At 40.3% G+C, this 17,370-nt stretch overlaps 1 long non-coding RNA gene across 1 annotated transcript in view; it reads right to left on the bottom strand.

The window, feature by feature from the left end:
* The window catches only part of LOC114037759, a 48,555-nt gene extending 31,519 nt beyond the window's left edge, over nucleotides 1-17,036 (bottom strand). Inside the window, exons 1-2 of the long non-coding RNA XR_003568496.1 lie at nucleotides 16,948-17,036; nucleotides 9,589-9,637 (exon numbers count right to left, since the gene is read on the bottom strand). This is a non-coding gene — a long non-coding RNA (uncharacterized LOC114037759). The remainder of the gene's footprint in view (nucleotides 1-9,588; nucleotides 9,638-16,947) is intronic.
* Between the last annotated feature and the right edge of the window lie 334 nt (nucleotides 17,037-17,370).

Here is a 17,370-nt window from a genome sequence, read left to right as displayed (position 1 = left end):
TAAAAAAAAAAATTTTTTTTAACAGAAAAAGAAACTGTCTTGCTGAAGGTCACACAGTCAGTAATAGGTAAAGCCAGGACAAGAACTCATTTCTTTAGACATTCATTTTAGTGCTCTTTCCATTGGTATGGACTTTTCAAATGCTAGTGCTGATTCTGATCAGGCAGCAATGCTAACAGATGTACACAGATGTGTATCTTGTGTCTCTGACTTTTTGATAAAAAAAAGTGGGGGTGGATTTTGACCTGGAATGGGAAACAGAGATAGGGAGTGTAAAGAAGAATATCTTTAGTGAAACAAGCATAAGACAACTGTAAGGTGACTAACACCAGGTTATAGAGCTATATAGAGCAGCCAGGTGTCAAATGAGGGAAATGTAAAGGAAGACTCCATGAAAAGTTAGAAGCAGAATCAGCTTGGAAGCATTGGCTGAGGTCATGTGCTAGAGAAAGGGGGAGGCTAATTTCTTAAGGTATCTGTGGCTGAAGTGGGACTGAAAAAAGATGACTGCATGGAGAATAGTTTCAACTTGGAGTCAGTTCAGGATGGAAAAGACCCTGCTTCCTCAGTGACCAGGACAGCTAAGAAAATATGTTTAGGACTAGACTGGATGGAGTGGAGGGAGCTGTGAGAGGGGGTAGAAGAAAGGGTAAGAAAAGGTAAATCTTTTTTTATCCTTGTAGGAAGACTTAAGGATTGTGGCTATAGGAGTATGCCATTCAACTTCAGAATGAAACTGGAAGGACCTAGAGATTTTCAACAGAGTTGAGCTAGCTGAGTAATATGATACTGATTACTTGCCTAGTCTGTATCTAGTTTGTATTCCAGAATTTCCTTAAATGCTTTAAAAAAAAAGTTTAAAAAAAAACCTTAAAAACTGACTATTGAGGACATTGTGAGAAGAAGAGAAATGAAGCCTCTGGACACTAGGGAATGATCTTTGGATAAGATTTTTTCCATCTCTCTTCCCTCTATTTGTCCATTCTTCCTTTTCTCCATTTACACTTTCTGCCCCATCCCATTCAAAATATCCTTGCAAAGAGCTTCTCTTGGCTAGAAGAACTCGGCTCCATCACATTGGGAAGGATAGAGATATGTAATTAAACAAGTACTAATCAAGCTTCTACAAAGACAAAAATAAAACATTCCCTGCCCTCTATGAGCTACATTTTATTAGTGGTGACAATATGAACACATGTAATGACACTGAGTTGCTGTGATTTAACATGCTATGTGTAATAATAGCCAACACCTTACATATATTATATCATTTGAGTTTCATAAACCTAAGAGGTATTTGTTATTATTATTGTTTCCTTACAGATAAAGAAAAAAAACTGAGACTTAGAAATGTTACGTAAATTGCCCAAGGTAACAGTTAGTAAATGTTGGAATTGAGATTTGAACCCAGATCTATCCTGACGTTAAGTACAATACTTAAAGCTCCCACTGTGCTATGTATGATACCTTACCCAAGAAATTTGCTTCTTAACCTAGTACTTACAAATTGGAGTTATACTAACTTTAAGGGATATTATTTATTTAAAATGTATTCTGTAAAAAAAATATAAATAAACATATTCTATAAATTCTATAGAATTTATATATATATATAAAATTTATATATATGACCTATAAATATATAGGTCATATAAATAAATATTCTATGTATATAATATATCCTATATATATCATATAAATATATATTCTCTCTCTCTCCCTCTGTGTGTGTGTGTGTGTGTGTGTGTGTGTGTGTGTGTGTGTATAGGTCATTATTGATTGAGGATTAGGGAAGGAGAAGGTGACTTTTGAGTTGAGCCTTAAAGAATGGTAGGAGGGGCAGCTAGGTGGCACAGTGGATAGAGCACTGGCCCTGAAGTCAGGAGGACTTGAGTTCAAATCCAGCCTCAGACCAAACACATGACAGTTACTAGCTGTGTGACCCTGGGCAAGTCACTTAACCCAAACTGCCTTAAAAAAAAAAAGAATGGTAGGAAATTAACAAACAAAGAGGGCAAGGGAGGAAATTTCAGGTATGGGGAACAGGCAAGTAAAGGCACAAAGGCAAGAAGGAGGACTAGTTTGTCTACATGGGATAAAGCAGGCACTAAACTGTAGAGGGCCTTGAATGCTAGGCAAACTCTACCTAGTAGGCAACAGAGAGCCTACTCTCAAAGGCTTTGTTCCTTTTTTTTAAAATTTATTTTTTAATTTTTTTAATTAATAAATTTATTTTGATTTATCAACAATAAAAGGCTTTGTTCCTTACAAGGATCATTTTTGTTGTGGTTCATCCTTCGTTCTAGAAGAGGACCAATGACATAAAGAGTCTTGACCTGGAAGTGAACTGGATTTAAGTGAGGCAGGGCTGTGTGGCCATCAGCCTCACTCTGTCCTCTAGAGTTGAATCAGAGAATTGGTGGAGGGAGGAGAGGAGGGACCCACTGTTTTTGGGTGGGGGTGGGGGCCTTTTTCATTGCCCCTGATGTTACAACAGGTAGGCTGATAGCCACTCTGCCTGTGTTTAAACCTAGACTAGTGTTCCTCAGGTCCTAATGTAAAGGCTTACAAAATTCTCTGTCAACAAAGAAACAATTTTCATGAATAAGAGAGATGAATAAATCCAGGGCAAATGTCTGTGGTCTCTTCTTCCCACTGAAATTATATGTTATATTTTATAGCCATAGCAGTCATGGAACAAATGTGACCCCCAGTTCTTGCATTGCCCCCCAATTACAGAGGGAGGATGAACCTTTTGTAAAGCCCTCCTCTTCCAAAGAGCACAGTGTGTCAGGTCTGGGCACCACATTTTAGGAAAGACATTGCCCAGAGGACCACAAACAGGATGATGAGAGGTTTGGAGACCATGCCATAAGAATACAATAAGAACTGGGAGAGTAGGGGTATGAGGAGGATGTGATAAGTGCTTTTAAATGTCTGAAGAGATATTATATGGAAGAAGAGGTGGGTTCTGCTTAGTCCAAAAGGGCAGAACTAGGAGCAATGGGGTAGTGGTATTGAATCTTTATGTAAGGAGGAAAGTCTTAGCTGTCCAAGAGTGGAATTCAAAGAAAGAAACATTTGGGGTGGACTGGAGGAAGCAAAGAAAGCTTTAGGACTGATCTGTGGATCCTATGGAATGGAGAGGATGGAGACAGGTCGAGAGGTGGTCTCTGTGGATGAAAAGGGGGCAGAGAGGGTATTACATGCAGGGAATCGTGAAGGGCAGAGGCAAAGAGGTGGGAATGAAGACAATAAGTGCAGGGGACAATGGAGAAGAGTCAGCCATAATAGAGTGGAAACTTCATGTGGAAGAGTAGTGAGAAATATTAATGATAATACATAATAATAATTCATGTAATACATCCACATAGCACTTTATACTTCTTCAAGTGTTTACATATGCTTTATGTATATGATAAATAACTCACAAAATCCCTGTGAGGTATATTGAGAAAACTCTGTCCTCACTTTTAAAGAAGAGGGAGCTGACACACAGGAAAATTAAGTGACTTTGCAAGTTCACACAGCTGAGTTAGTGGTGAGGCTGGAAGTAGAACCCAAAAGTCTCCACTCTCCATCCAGTGCTCATTACAGTGCCTCTCACCAACAATCCATTTGGCTGAGGTCCAAGATTAATAAGAGTGTTTGTCATGGAGTCAAGATCAAGTGCAAATGTAGACGTCCTAAATATTTGTCATTTCTTATCACAAAATAATATTCCGTTATAATTATATACTATTCCAAATACCATCTATTCACATACTATTTTCAGTCCTTCCCCAAATAATGACTACCCACCCACTTTATTTCTAGTTCTTCATTAACCCAAAGAGTGTTACTATTAATATTTTGAATATATTTGACCTTTGTTTCTGTCTTTGACTTCCATTGGGGTATATCTAATGAATAGCATAGCCCAATTTATTTCTATGAATCTTTAAATATTGTAAACTATTTTTCTATTCTATTGAGCTGAATTCTGCTTCCTAAGACTTGCATATCATTCCTCATTCTCTTTTTTGGACCTGGGACCTCATTGTCAGGAGACCAGAATTTATTCCTTTCTATTCAGTGATCCTCACTAGGGGAAAGGCAGATTCATGAGAAGGTAGAGCTCTCTCTTGAAGCATTTGGGTCAGATTCTCTAAGGTTACACACTCTTCACTAGTCTCTGATTAGTCTCATGCCACCCCAGTTCTGTTTACCCAGGAAAGATAATCAGGAATTAATCTAATCTGAATCTTCCAGGACCCACTCCTTTCTAAAGCTCTGGCCAAAGGTCTTAGTGCAGATGTGTCCTCTCTTGGGGTGGATCCTTGCTCCCCAGCTTCTGGTGGATCAGAGGCCAGATCACTTTGCCTGGGACCTTCACTCTAAGGCTGATTCCTGTCCCCTTAATCCAGAACCCTCCAGGATAGACGCCTGTAGACTCAAGGCACAATTGCTGGTACTAGACAGACCGCCTACAAATGCAGACTTGATCAGGGTGCATGTCTCCTTGTACCCGAGAATTTGTTTCCACTGAAGTCAGAGACAGAAGAGTGCTCCAGGTTGTGAACACAGCTAATCAAGGCTGTCACCAGGGATATGTGGCTGCACAACACAGGTCTCCAGGTTCAAATCGATCTGTAGGGCACTGCCATCCCTCCACTCAGGAGCCTAGATTTGCATGGACCACTGAATAATAAAAATTGCTGACAAATGTATAGCACTTTAAAGTTTGCAAATTGATTTATATACTTTATTACATTTGGTCTTCATTACTCTCTGAGGCAAGTATTGAAGGTTTTATTATCACCCTCATTTTACAGAGAAGGAAACTGAGGTTCAGAGAATTTAAATGATTTGCCCATGACCATACAGCTATGATGTGTCTGAGGCAGGATTTGAACCCAGGTCTTATCTGATTTCTGTCCCAGTAGTCTTGTTACTACACTCCACAAAGCCTCAATTTACTTCTCAAACTGAGGCTCAGCATCTCTCACTATCCTCATGATGAATGGCGTGGTGTAAAGAGCTGCAACATTCCTGAGTCACTTCATTTCTTTCTCTTCCCCTTTGTCCACCAACTCCTCTCCTTATGACCATTTTTTTTATCCACAAGATGAGTTTTATCCCTTTGTTATCACTCCAATTTCTAGAACCAATAACCACTGATTTACTATGAGATATAGAAAAATAAACCCACGAGGTGCCTAAGCATGTGTCCATCATAAGTATGTTACCTCTTCAGTGGTCAACAATGAGCGAGAAGTCATTGAACAGGTAAGGCTTATTTCTCCCACTAACCTTCACTGAAATCTGCTTTGGGGAGAGCTCTGAGCTCAACATTCCATGTTGAGAAGGTCACAAGGATGATTGGATGTTCCAGGGCAAGAAGACCCCAGGCTCTGAGGGAAATTCCAGGATGAGACTATGGAACAGGTGGGGTTTTAGTCTCAAAGCCATTGAACAAGGTGGGGTATATGAATGTAATGGAATACTATTGTTTCATAAGAAATGATGAGCAGGCAGACTTCAGAAAAACCTGGAAAGACCCAGGAGAACATTGTACACAGTGACAGTGCCATTGTGCGGTGATAGACTTTGATGGACTTAGTTCTTCTCAGTAATACAATGATCTAAGACAATTCCAAAAGACTCATGATGGAAAATGCTCTCCACATCCAGAAAAAGAACTATGGAGTCTGTATGATCGAAGCACACCGTCTTCTCTCTTTTTTTTCTTTCTCATGGTTTTTCTCTTTTGCTCTGATTCTTCTTTCACAATACGACTAATGTGGAAATATGATTGTACACATATAGCCTATATCAAATTCCATGCTGTCTTCAGGAGGGAGGAGAAAAGGGAGGGAGAAATTTTAGAACTTAAAATCTTATAAAAATAAATGTTGAAAAATCAAATCAAATAAATAAATGAATGAATGAATGAATGAATGAATGAATGAATGAATAAGTAAATGAAACTCTCTAAGCCAAGAACAGGGCTGGGAGGAGAATAAAAATAGGGCAGCTTCAGAACTAGAGAAAATAGTGTTGGTGTAACCTACTTAAAGCAGAAGATGGTATTTCTGCTTGCAATTTTAAGAAACTATGGAGAATGATTTTGCATATCAAAAAATCGTTTTACAGTGTAAATAATTCCATATAGTTTTTCTTCTTTAAAAATGCCAAATTGATATTCCCAAAGCTCAGGTCTGATCAATGTACTCTCTGGCTCATGAAGCTTTGGTAGTTTTCTGTTGTCTCTAAGATAAAATATAAGTCTCTCTGCAAAGCCTTTAAAATTTTTCATAATCTGACTCTAGTTTAACTTTCCAGGTTGATTAAATATTACTCATCCTCACACTTTTTACTGTAGAGGTGTTAAACTCCAGCCCACAGGCCACATAGGGCTGGTTGGAGAAACCAGATTAAGATAGAATTGGGAAATGCTTGACAAATAAATAAATACAATATTACATAGATAATGTTAATCTGTGGTTTTCTAAGTCACTATGCTGCCTTGGGGATCACTTTCTATTTGAATTGGACACCATTGCTTTACAGTATAAACAAATTGTCCCCCTTGCCTCAAACATTCCCTCTTTAGCTCTGTCTCTAAGAATCCCTAGCTTTGGGAGCAGCTAGGTGGCACAGTGAATAGAGTTCTGGCCTTGCAGTCAGGAGGTCCTGAGTTCAAATCCAGCCTCAGACACTTGACGCTTACTAGCTGTGTGACCTTGGGCAAGTCACTTAATCCTGATTGCCTGACCAAAAAAGCAAAAAAAAAAAAAAAAATCCCTAGCTTCCTTCAAAGTGCTACTCAAGTGCTACCTCTTACATGAAGCTTTTCCTACCCCCAATTACTTTGTATATATTTTGTATTGATCTATATGCTTGCATATTCTTGAATTCAGGAAGACCTGAGTTCAAATCTGGCCTCAGACACTTACAATCTGTGTGACCCTGGGCAAGTCACTTAACTTGTTTGCCTTAATTCATTGGAGAAGGAAATGACAAACCACTCCAGGATCTTTGCCAAGAAAACCCCATGGGCAGCATTGGCATGCTATGATCCATGAGGTCATGAAGACCCAGACATGACTGAACAATGATTATATTCTTTCCTTTATAGAATATAAGCTCCTTGCAGGTAGTGATTTTTATCTTCCTGTCTCTAATACCTAAAACAGGGACAGGCACTTGGTAGGCACTCAACAAATACTTTTTGAATTCTAATTTGTATATTTTAGCATTTCTTAAAGGGAGGCATAGTTGAATTTCCAATATTAGAAACAAGTATCAGGAAAACTACTCCCTTTTTCCAGTCCCAGCTCCTCCAACTGATTCTCTTGCTCTAATTTTCTTTTCTTCATTTTTTCTTCTTTTCTTTTTTCCTTCCTTCCTTTCTCTTTCTTTCTTTCTTTCTTTCTTTTTCTTTCTTTCTTTCTTTCTTTCTTTCTTTCTTTCTTTCTTTCTTTCTTTCTTTCTTTCTTTCTTTCTTTCTTTCTTTCTTCCTTCCTTCCTATCCTACATATCTGTTACTGAGGGTCCTCTTCCTGCCTCATCCTGGAGCATCAGGAATTTCTAAGGAAACTTAATACCACTGTAGCACATGTATCTCTTTGGATTCTTCAGGATTTAAGACCAGTGACTGGGAGCAGGGCAGCAAGTCTGGAGTAGGGAACCTGGATAGCCTAATACTAGAGTATCAAAAGCCAAGGCAGATAGTGAAGGGCTAGGAGCAGAATCAGGATATAAAGCAAGAGTGAGGCAGATGACTCACAGAAAAATCATAGCTCACATTTATATGACACTTTATGGTTTACAAGTCAATTAATTAATCAGCTGGCATTTCTTAAGCACCTGCTGACTATGAGCCAGGTACTGTGCTGGGGAGGGGGAGGGAGGATTCAGTCAAAAGGGAAGTAGTCCCTGCCCTCAAGGAGTTTACATTCTATTCTGGGAGGCAAGTGCATCTACAGACACATATAAAATAGATTTTAAAAAATCAACACATAATAATGGGAAGAGGGAGTCATTAGCAGCTGGGGAGATAAGGAAAAATATCAGATAGAAGATGGCCCTTGAGCTGAGTTCTGAAGTACTCTAGGGAGGGAGAGGTAAAGAATGAATGAATTCCAGGAATGGAAGCTAGCTTGTACGGAAGGGCAGAGATGAGAAATGGAATGTCATGTGTGAGGCGTAGCAAGGCTAGCCCAGTAAGAGTGGAGAGAGCTTTCCTTAGAACCATTCTGTGAGGTGGATAGGTTTTAATATCTCTTTTACAGGTGAAGAAACTGAGCCTCAGAGAAGTAAAGTAACTTGCCCCTGGTCATGTAGCTAATAAGGATCAGAGTTAGGTATTGAACTCAGGTCACTTGACTGAACTTTCTTCTACCTTTCCGTTATAGTCTAAGACCCTATTAAGGCTTAGAACCAGGAGACAAACTAAACAAGCATCAGTAAGGATAGCACATGGAATATAGATGACTGGGCACCAGGATAGACTCAAGAGATGATTTCAGAGCCACAGGACTGAGCCAGAAAGTGGATCATTCCATGTAAGTTGATGGGTACATAGAGGCATATTGGGATGAAACAGACAGGAGAATTCAGGGAAAGTCAAGAGCCTCCAGGACAGGTTGGAAGACAGTTATGAGACATTATGACCCATCCAACCTTGTGTAGATAGATCTCAAACTACAAGAGAACTAGAGTGGTGTGGTAAGATAGAGTTTCAGACTTGGAGTAAGGAAGATTTGGATTAAAATCCTATCCTCAGATTTTGTTGTTTAGTTGTTTTCAGTCATGTCTGACTCTGTGATCCCTTTTTGGGGTTTCTTGGCAAAGACACTGGAGTGGTTTGCCGTTTCCTTCTCCAGCTCATTTTACAGATGAGAAACTGAGGCAAACAGGGTTAAGTGACTTGCTCTGGGTCACACAGCTACTAAGTGTCTGGGGCCAGATATGATCTCAGGTTTTCTTGACTCCAGGCCATTTGCTCTATCCACTTTGCCACCTAGCTGCCCCTATCCCCACACACTTACTAGCTATATGACCATAGGCTAGTCATTTACTTCTCAGATCCTCAGTTTCCTTATCTATAAAATGAGGGAGCAGAAGTCCATGATGTCTAAGGTTCCTTACAGCTCTCAATCTATGATTCTATAAACAAGTTCAAAAGTCTCACTTAAGATTAAATTGCAGAGAGGTCTGTTTGACCCTGAAAGCCCTTCCCAATGGGGCTACAACTTTCAGCAAGAGACGACTTTCCCCCTTTAGCTGTATATTCTTCTGTGAGGATTCTCTGAAATAAACGTATCAAACTCAAAACCCAGGAAACTCCCAGTGTATCCTGAACCAGACTAAAAGGTAATTGGGAAATGTTTAACAAAATAAATAAAAAATAGAATACAATATAAATAATGTTAATTTGTGGTTTTCTAAGTCACTATGCACCCTGCAGGGAACCATTTCTATTGGAGTTTGACAGCAGTACCCACAGAGATTGAAAACTGCATCTGTGGTCCCCCTGGTTGGGTAAAGCCGGCACTTTCAGAAGGCTAGAGAAGTCACCAGTGCAACAGACACACTTCTTACCTTGGCCCCTCTTCCGCAGCTCTGTGCTTCAAAGATTTTCCATTTTCAACTGGGAAAGACCGAAAGAGAAACTGCTCATGACATCTGTTTATTCATTCATAGAGAATGTACTGAGGTTAGGGGAGGGAGGATTTAGAAATGAATGTGATGCAAAAACAAAAGCTATTAATAAAAATTATTTTAAAAGGAGATAAATAAAAGACAATGTCCCAAACATATACCAGGTACTGACACTGCTCATTAGGAGGTTGTGTGGTGGAGTGGAATTAGTAAGGAGTCAGGAGACCTGGGTTTAAGAGGAACTCTGCTAGGTGGCTCAGTGGATATAGCACCTGATCTGGAATCAGGGAGATGAGTTCAAATCCAGTCTCAGATACTCAGTTGGGTGACCCTAAGCAAGTCACTTAACCTAAGTTTGTCTCAGTTTCCCCATCTTTAAGATGAGTACATTAATAGCACTCATCTCCTCCTAGGGTTATAGTGAAGATAAAATAAGATATTTGTAAAGCACTTTGCAAACCTATATAGCACTATATAAATGTTAGCCCTTATTAATGACTACCACGTATTACATGCTAGTGACTATATGTAAGGTCCTTGATGTCCTTAATGAGTCTCTGTTCCCTAATTTCTAAAATGGGAGTAACAACAGTTGCACTAATTACCTCTCAGGGGCTATCAGAAGAATCATATAAATGTTTTCTGTTGTTAAGAGCAGTATGGATGGGGGCTATTATTGTTGTTATTATTAGGTAGAACAGGACCTTTGTCCTTAAGGGAGATTCTAATCTTTCATAGCAAACCAGACACAAGCAATCCTAATGTTTATATATATACAAGTGGCTCCCAATAAACACACCTTTGGGTCAGGCTAAAGGGAAACAGTTCAATAACCCTTTTATCTAATTGGGGAAGGCTTCCAGGAAAAGGTAACTTCTGAGCGGGAAACTTCAGATCACTGGCTTCCAAAAAAAAAGTAAAAAAAAAGTTGTCAAAAAATTTAAAAGCAAAAAGTATGTCTGCCTATGAATTCATACCTTTGTGCTAACACTGCAGAATACTTGGGGAGAATAGCACAGCTTTGGGTAAACCACTGAGGAAAGTCAGAGTACAGTAAATGATTAGGTTGGGCTAGGAAGAGAAGTAGTCAACAAGCATTTATTGAGTATCTACTGTGTTCAGCCCTCTTCTACGTGTTAGGGGGATAGAACATTTAGTCCCTGTGCTCAGGGAATGTATAGTCTAGTGAAACAGAATCAAGGGAAGCAGCTGGAGAAAGGTATAGAACCCAGGCATTAATTGTATGGTTTAGACCAAAGGTGGGGAACCTCTGTCCTTGATGCCACATGTGGCCTTCTAGGTCCTCAAGTGTGGCCCTTTGACCGAATCCAAACTTCACAGAACAAATCCCCTTAATAAAAAGATTTGTTCTGTAAAACTTGACCTCAGTCAAAAGGCTGCACCCAAGGACCTAGAAGGCCACATGTGGCCTCAGGGCTGCAGGTTCCCCACCCCCGGTTTAGACAATAAGGAAAAGATTTCAGAGAAAGAAGGGCTGGGCATTTAGGGATTGTGTTTGAGAGTCTGGGACTTGAGCTTAGTTTTGAAGTATGGGCATTATTTATAGACAGCAACAAATAAAGCAAACATTTATTAAGTACTTATCACATGTAGAGCTCTGCACTAAGTGCTGATACAGATAAAGTATTTAGAGGAGTAAAATGCAGCCCCTTCTTAATGGAATTCATAGTGTTGTAGGGGGATGGGCAGCGAGACGATGCAGTAGATAAAGCATGTGGCCTGAAGTCAAGAAGACCTGAATTCAAATCTGACTTCTCTGGGCAAGTCACTTAACCCTATTTGCCTCAGTTTCTTCATCTGTAAAATGAGCTGGAGAAGGAAATGGCCAACCACTCCAGTACCTTTGCCAAGAAAACCCCAAATGGGGTCACAAAGGATTGGAGATAATTGAAACTACTGAAAGACAATAGCAACAAGGCGGATGGAAATACCAACACAGATAGCTATACATGCATAATTTGGGTCTCACTCAATTGCTTGCTAACTCAGGTTTTGTGTGAGCTATTTTGGATAATCATAATTATTAAGTTATGACTCAAGCCCCCAGTGTGGTGACTATTTCTTCATGGACCAAGAACAAGCCATGTATTTGATAGCAAATAAATATGATCATAAACCTACAGTTGGAAAGGACCTCAGAAGCCATCAGTGGATGGAGCTGTGGGCCTGGAGTCAAGAAGATCTAAGTTCAACTCTGGCCTCAGACTCTTCCTGATTGGGTGACCTGGACAAGTCACTTTACCTCTGTTTACTTCAGTTTGATCAGCTGTAAAGTGGAGATAATAATAGTACCTGCCTGGCAGAGTGGTTGTGAAGATTAAATGCGACAATGTTCGCAAAGTGCCTGACATAATTGTAGGTGCTATATAAATGCGTACTCCTCTCCCCCTCCCATCTAATCTAACACCCTCATTTTATCAATAAGGAAACTGAGATCTAGGGAAGAGAAGTAATTTGTCCAAGGTCATGGCAATAGTAATTATCAGAAGTAGGATTTGAATATCATAGGATAAGTGATTGGGATTCTAGCTCAGATTCCAGAGAACAGTGTTCTTGGCCTTTTCTGCTGTTGAGACATAATATCAGAGTAAATGACCAGGAAAATGATTGGGTACCAGAATAATTTTCAGCCCTTCTTAGATAAACGGGTATTCCTTTACATTCTCTAGAGGGTACGACTTGCCTTAGGACTTCCTGACTCCAAGTCCAAAAACTATATCCACTGCACAAACTAACTGCCTTCAAATTCTTTCCCTGAGGGCAGCTAGCTGCTGCAGTGAATAGAGCTCTGGCCTTGGAGTTAGGAGGACCTGAGTTCAAATCCAGCCTCAGACACTTAACGCTTACTAACTGTGTGACCTTGGGCAAGTTGCTTAACCCCAATTGCCTCACCAAAAAAAAAAAAAAAATAGAAATTCTTTCCCTGAACACCACATTTTTGAAAGAATATTGTTCAGAGGACAGATACTAGATCTAGAAACTATATGAAGAATGGTTGAAAAAACTGGGGATATTTATATTCCAATAGAATGTAAGCTACATGAGGGCAGGGACTTTTTTATTTTTGGCTCTGTAGGCAAAAAGCCTAAAGCATGGCACGGGGCACACAGTAGGTTCTTAATAAATGCTTGCTGATTGATTAATTTATATTTAGCCTAGATAAGAGAAGAGAGGAGCTTGACAGCTCTCTTCAAGGTTTTGCAAGGCTTTCATGTGAAAAAGAGAGGAGTTCCGAAGGGTAGCATTAGGACTAGTTGATGGAAGTTATGGAGAGGCAAATGTTGATTCAAAATACAAAACAATTTTTAACAACCAAAAGTGTCCAATAATAGCAGTGAGCTTCCCAGCACCAGAAGTGTTCAAGCAGAAGTTGGTGACTATTTGTGAGGGATACTATAGAATTGGTTTCTGCATTGGCTCCTAGCTGACCTCCAGGAGCCCTTCAAATGCTAAGATTATTCCATGACTCTCTTCTGGCAAATGAGAAGGATTCTAGAGGTGAGATATGTGAATAATTTCCATGGCTCCCTCAGAAACACGTACTTTTACAGGAGCCCCCAGGTGGAAACTGGGAGGGGCTCCGTCTACCACTCGGTTTGACTCTAGGCACAGGTGAGCCAGAGCTCTACTTGGCAATGTCATCAAGTTGACGTGAGGCCCTGAAACAGTTCCATATTTCAAATAAACTCACACTGGATGCCACTGGGATTTTTTCCAAAAACAATCTGTCTTTGAGAATGGAAGCTGGGGCCTGCACAAGCTGGCCTGTCACAGTGCCTTTCAGACAGGATTCTGTACCTGAGTGAGAGGGCCTCAGGGGCTGCACCACTCCTTCTGAGTCTTCCTTCCAGATCCCGACCACAGCACCTCTCCAGCCCCCCCCCCCCCATGTCTCTTTGATGCATTGTAGGGATGTTGGCAAAGACAAAGGCACAGAGTTTCTTGGGGATATTTACTTCTCTGTGATCATGTTGAGACTGAAATAAGATCACCTATGGAGAACGCCAGATGCCTTGTAGGAAGGGGAGGAAGAGGAGGAAGGGGAGGAAAAGATGGTGGTAGAGAAGAAGGGCAAAGAACAGAGAGAGTAAATGATGGAAGCTAGGAGTGGGGAAGATGGAGAGGAAGAGGGTTAGAGTTTATTCTCGTGAGAGGAGAATTGTTTTTCGGCTGTAAATACTACCAGTGGCTACTGCCCCAAGGACAATTCCTTTTCGTGAGATCCTTATGCAATGGGGCCCAAGGTGTGCCCCATTTTGGTGTGGCAAAATGGAGGGGGTAGAATTGAAAGTGTTTTTTTTTTCCTTAAGACAAAAGGCTTAGGTGTGTTTTTGGAAGGCAGGCCAGAAAGAAAGGGACATAGTTTGGCTCTTGGCTCCAAGCCCTCACATCACCTTGATTACATTGCCAGGCAGAGTTCTAGCTCCCGGTGCCTGGAGCCAAACTTGGGGGCAGAAAGGCCTTCCCAGTTTCTGTCTGACGTGGGAGAGGCATCTAGGAATAACATCCAGTCCTGTTTTCCCATCTGGAAGTTCTCATTAGCATAGTTACTCTGTCTCTCTAACCTTATCTTTTGATCCCCAGCTTACAGAGGGAGAGGGATGGGGAGAGGAGGAAAAGGGATAGAGAGAGGAAGAGGGAGAGAGAGAGGGAGAGAGAGAGAGAGAGTATTTTGGGGCAGCTAGATGACACAGTGAATAGAAGTAGATAGAGGGCTGGGCCTACAGTCAGGAAGACCTGAGTTCAAATCCGATCTCAGATGCTTACTAGCTGTGTGACCCTGGGCAAGTCATTTAACCTCTATGTGCCTCAATTTCTCAACTATAAAATGCGGAGAGTAACAGCACCTACCTCCTAGGGTTGTTGTGAGGATCAAATGAGATAATATTTGTAAAGCACTTAGGACAGTGCTTGGCACAGAGAAGGCTCTATATGAATGCTTATTCCCTTTCCACCAGCATACACAGACACACACAGACACAGACACAGACACACAGAATTATTAAAGCTTAAAACTGCACCAAGACTTTTGGGACACCTCGTATAAACCAAACTGTAAATACAATGAGACTTCAGAGAAATTAGGGAAGGCTTCATGGAAGAAATAATACTTAAACCAAGTGTATGGATGGACTTTTTCTCTATTTGTTTTATTTGTATATGCTTTATTGAATCCTATCTATTCTTCCAGTCCTGTCTCCAATGTAAAACCTTACCTGATACTCTCACTCGTTTTTCTAAATTCCTATAGCCTTAGGAGGCCAAAATTTATACTTGCTTTTATAATGTCTAGTTTGTTCATTATTTTGTGTGCATTAGAGTTGGCTGCCCCAGTAAATTTTAGTCTCCACTAGGGCAGGCATCATGTTTTATTCTTTCCTGGATTTATTTCATTTAATTAAAAAAAACCCCAAACCATTAATGTCCATATATTCCTGTTTGTAGGGAACACTGTGTTGATTTTTAGCAAGCTCACAAATACTACAGAACTCTTCTAAATATGATCCCTAACTACTCAAAAGAGTTTGGCTCAACAATGTACACAGGTCAAATAAATTGGATGAGGAATGTCTATTGCCTAGAATATGATATGTGATTGGAAGGACAGTCCATTGGACTAGTTTATCAGTATGTATATGTTGGGCAGGCACTATGTATAATTGCATAGGACAATGGACTAGTTTGGTTTTAGGGAAAGAGCAACATTTTTGATGACACCACACTCCTCCCTGAAAATATATATATATACATATATATACACACACACACATATACATATATGTATACACACACACATATATATACATATATACATATACACACATATACATATATACACACACATATATACACACATATATATACACACATACCTTTTAATCATCAATGTCTTTCCAGTGATGCTATATGATTATGTATCATGAAACACTATAAATTTCATAGAACCAAAATAGCCAATGAAACAAAAGGCAAAGTAGCGATATATGGTACACATAATTGGCTGCAAAATATTATCCATGGAGGTCTGTTTGCAAGAAGCAGAGGAAAAGACATTGTCCAGAAGATGTAGGATTAGGGGCAGCTAGGTGGCACAGTGGGTAGAGCACCATCCCTGGAGTCAGGAGGACCTGAGTTCAAATCCGGCCTCAGACACATAACACTTACTAGCTGTGTGATCCTGGGCAAGTCACTTAACCTCATTGCCTAGCCAAAAAAAAAAAAAAAAGATGTAGGATTGGAAAAGGAGGTGGGGTAATCATATAGTAAGAATGAGATTTAATAGATGGACAGCCCCAGGATTATGCTGGTACTCATGTAATGTTAAAAGACAGAGAGGAAGGCTCCTAGAATGTTGGGCAGGCCCCATATAGAGGATTTATGGGAGGACTTGGAAAGAGTCTTCCAGGATGAGAAGCCAAGGGTGAGTTGTAATCTATACTCCATTGGACTGTGAGATCCTTGAGGGCAGGAACTGTTTTTCTCTGTATTCCCAGCACTTAACCCAGTGCCTGGCATACAGTGGGTACTTAATGAATGCTTATTAACTGGCTGTCTATACCATCAGAAGAAGTACCCTCACCAATGACATCATATATACATTAAAGAACTGAAGGAATACACGAGCCCTTGTTCCTGGGGCTTGAGATGCAAAGATAAATGTCACACAGTTGCTGCTTTAAGGAGCAGAAAAATGTAATAATGGGAAAGCTACATGTATAGAAATTACTATGATAAAAAAAAGGAATGAGATGAGTACAAAGGTAAGGTATGATTGAGCAGTATGAAAAATTGAGGAGGACCATGATTTCAGAGGACCTCTTAGCAGAAAGGTGGTGAACTGCAGGTTCAGAATGAGACTTATATTTCAGACATAGCCAGCAGATTGATTTGTGCTGCTAAACTGTACTTCTTTGTTACAAATGAGGGTTCTACTCTGAGTGGGATAATTGATAAATGACAGCAATATGTTAAAAATAGCATCAATAAAGCATTTTAAAACTGGGGGAGAGAGAGATCACTTTCAACTATAAGAACAGGGCAGGCCTCATAGCGTACATGGATGGCCCCCAGGTTGGGGAACCAAGTCAGAGAGGTGAGAGAGGGCAAGATGGAGAATAGGACAATTGGGTTGGAATGTGGCATATATGGAAAAAAGTGATATGGAATAAGATTGGAAATAGAGTTTGGAGCCTGATAATGGAAATCCTGGTCTCCCTAACCAGGTCTGGCAAAGGACTGAGTACATAGTAGGCATCCAGCAAAGACTTGTTGACTTACCTCCTATGATTGGGACCAATGTTCTCAGTGGTCCCTGGATCCTGGACAAGCCAACAGGGCCTCATTTCTAAGGTTGCAGCAGCCCTTTGGGGTACCCTATCAAATGCAACTTCACTGTTCAGCACGGACAGAATGTACCTAAGAAATGAAAGGAACAGGGAGTGGAAGGTGACAGAAGGATTGGAAAACATTAACTGAGAGTGATTACCTGGCAATGACCCTGCCTATTTTGGAAACCCATGAAATCTCTCCCTCGTGAGTCATTCTCTGCTTCTCTGACCGCTTAGTTCTTCCTTGTTGACCATACGACAAGGATATTTTTTCTTTTCCCATTAGCCTATTTTGGAATTCTTTCTTGGTCTAGATTTTCACATTTTCCCTCTTTCTTTCATTCTTTCCCTTTTTTGTTCCCCCTAAACTTGC

This window comes from Vombatus ursinus, unplaced genomic scaffold (genome assembly GCF_900497805.2).
Source record: "Vombatus ursinus unplaced genomic scaffold, bare-nosed wombat genome assembly UNPS02010548.1, whole genome shotgun sequence".
Lineage (NCBI taxonomy): Eukaryota > Metazoa > Chordata > Mammalia > Diprotodontia > Vombatidae > Vombatus > Vombatus ursinus.
The sequence above is the reverse complement of the archived record's forward strand: the minus strand, read 5'-3'. Positions and strand labels throughout refer to the sequence as shown.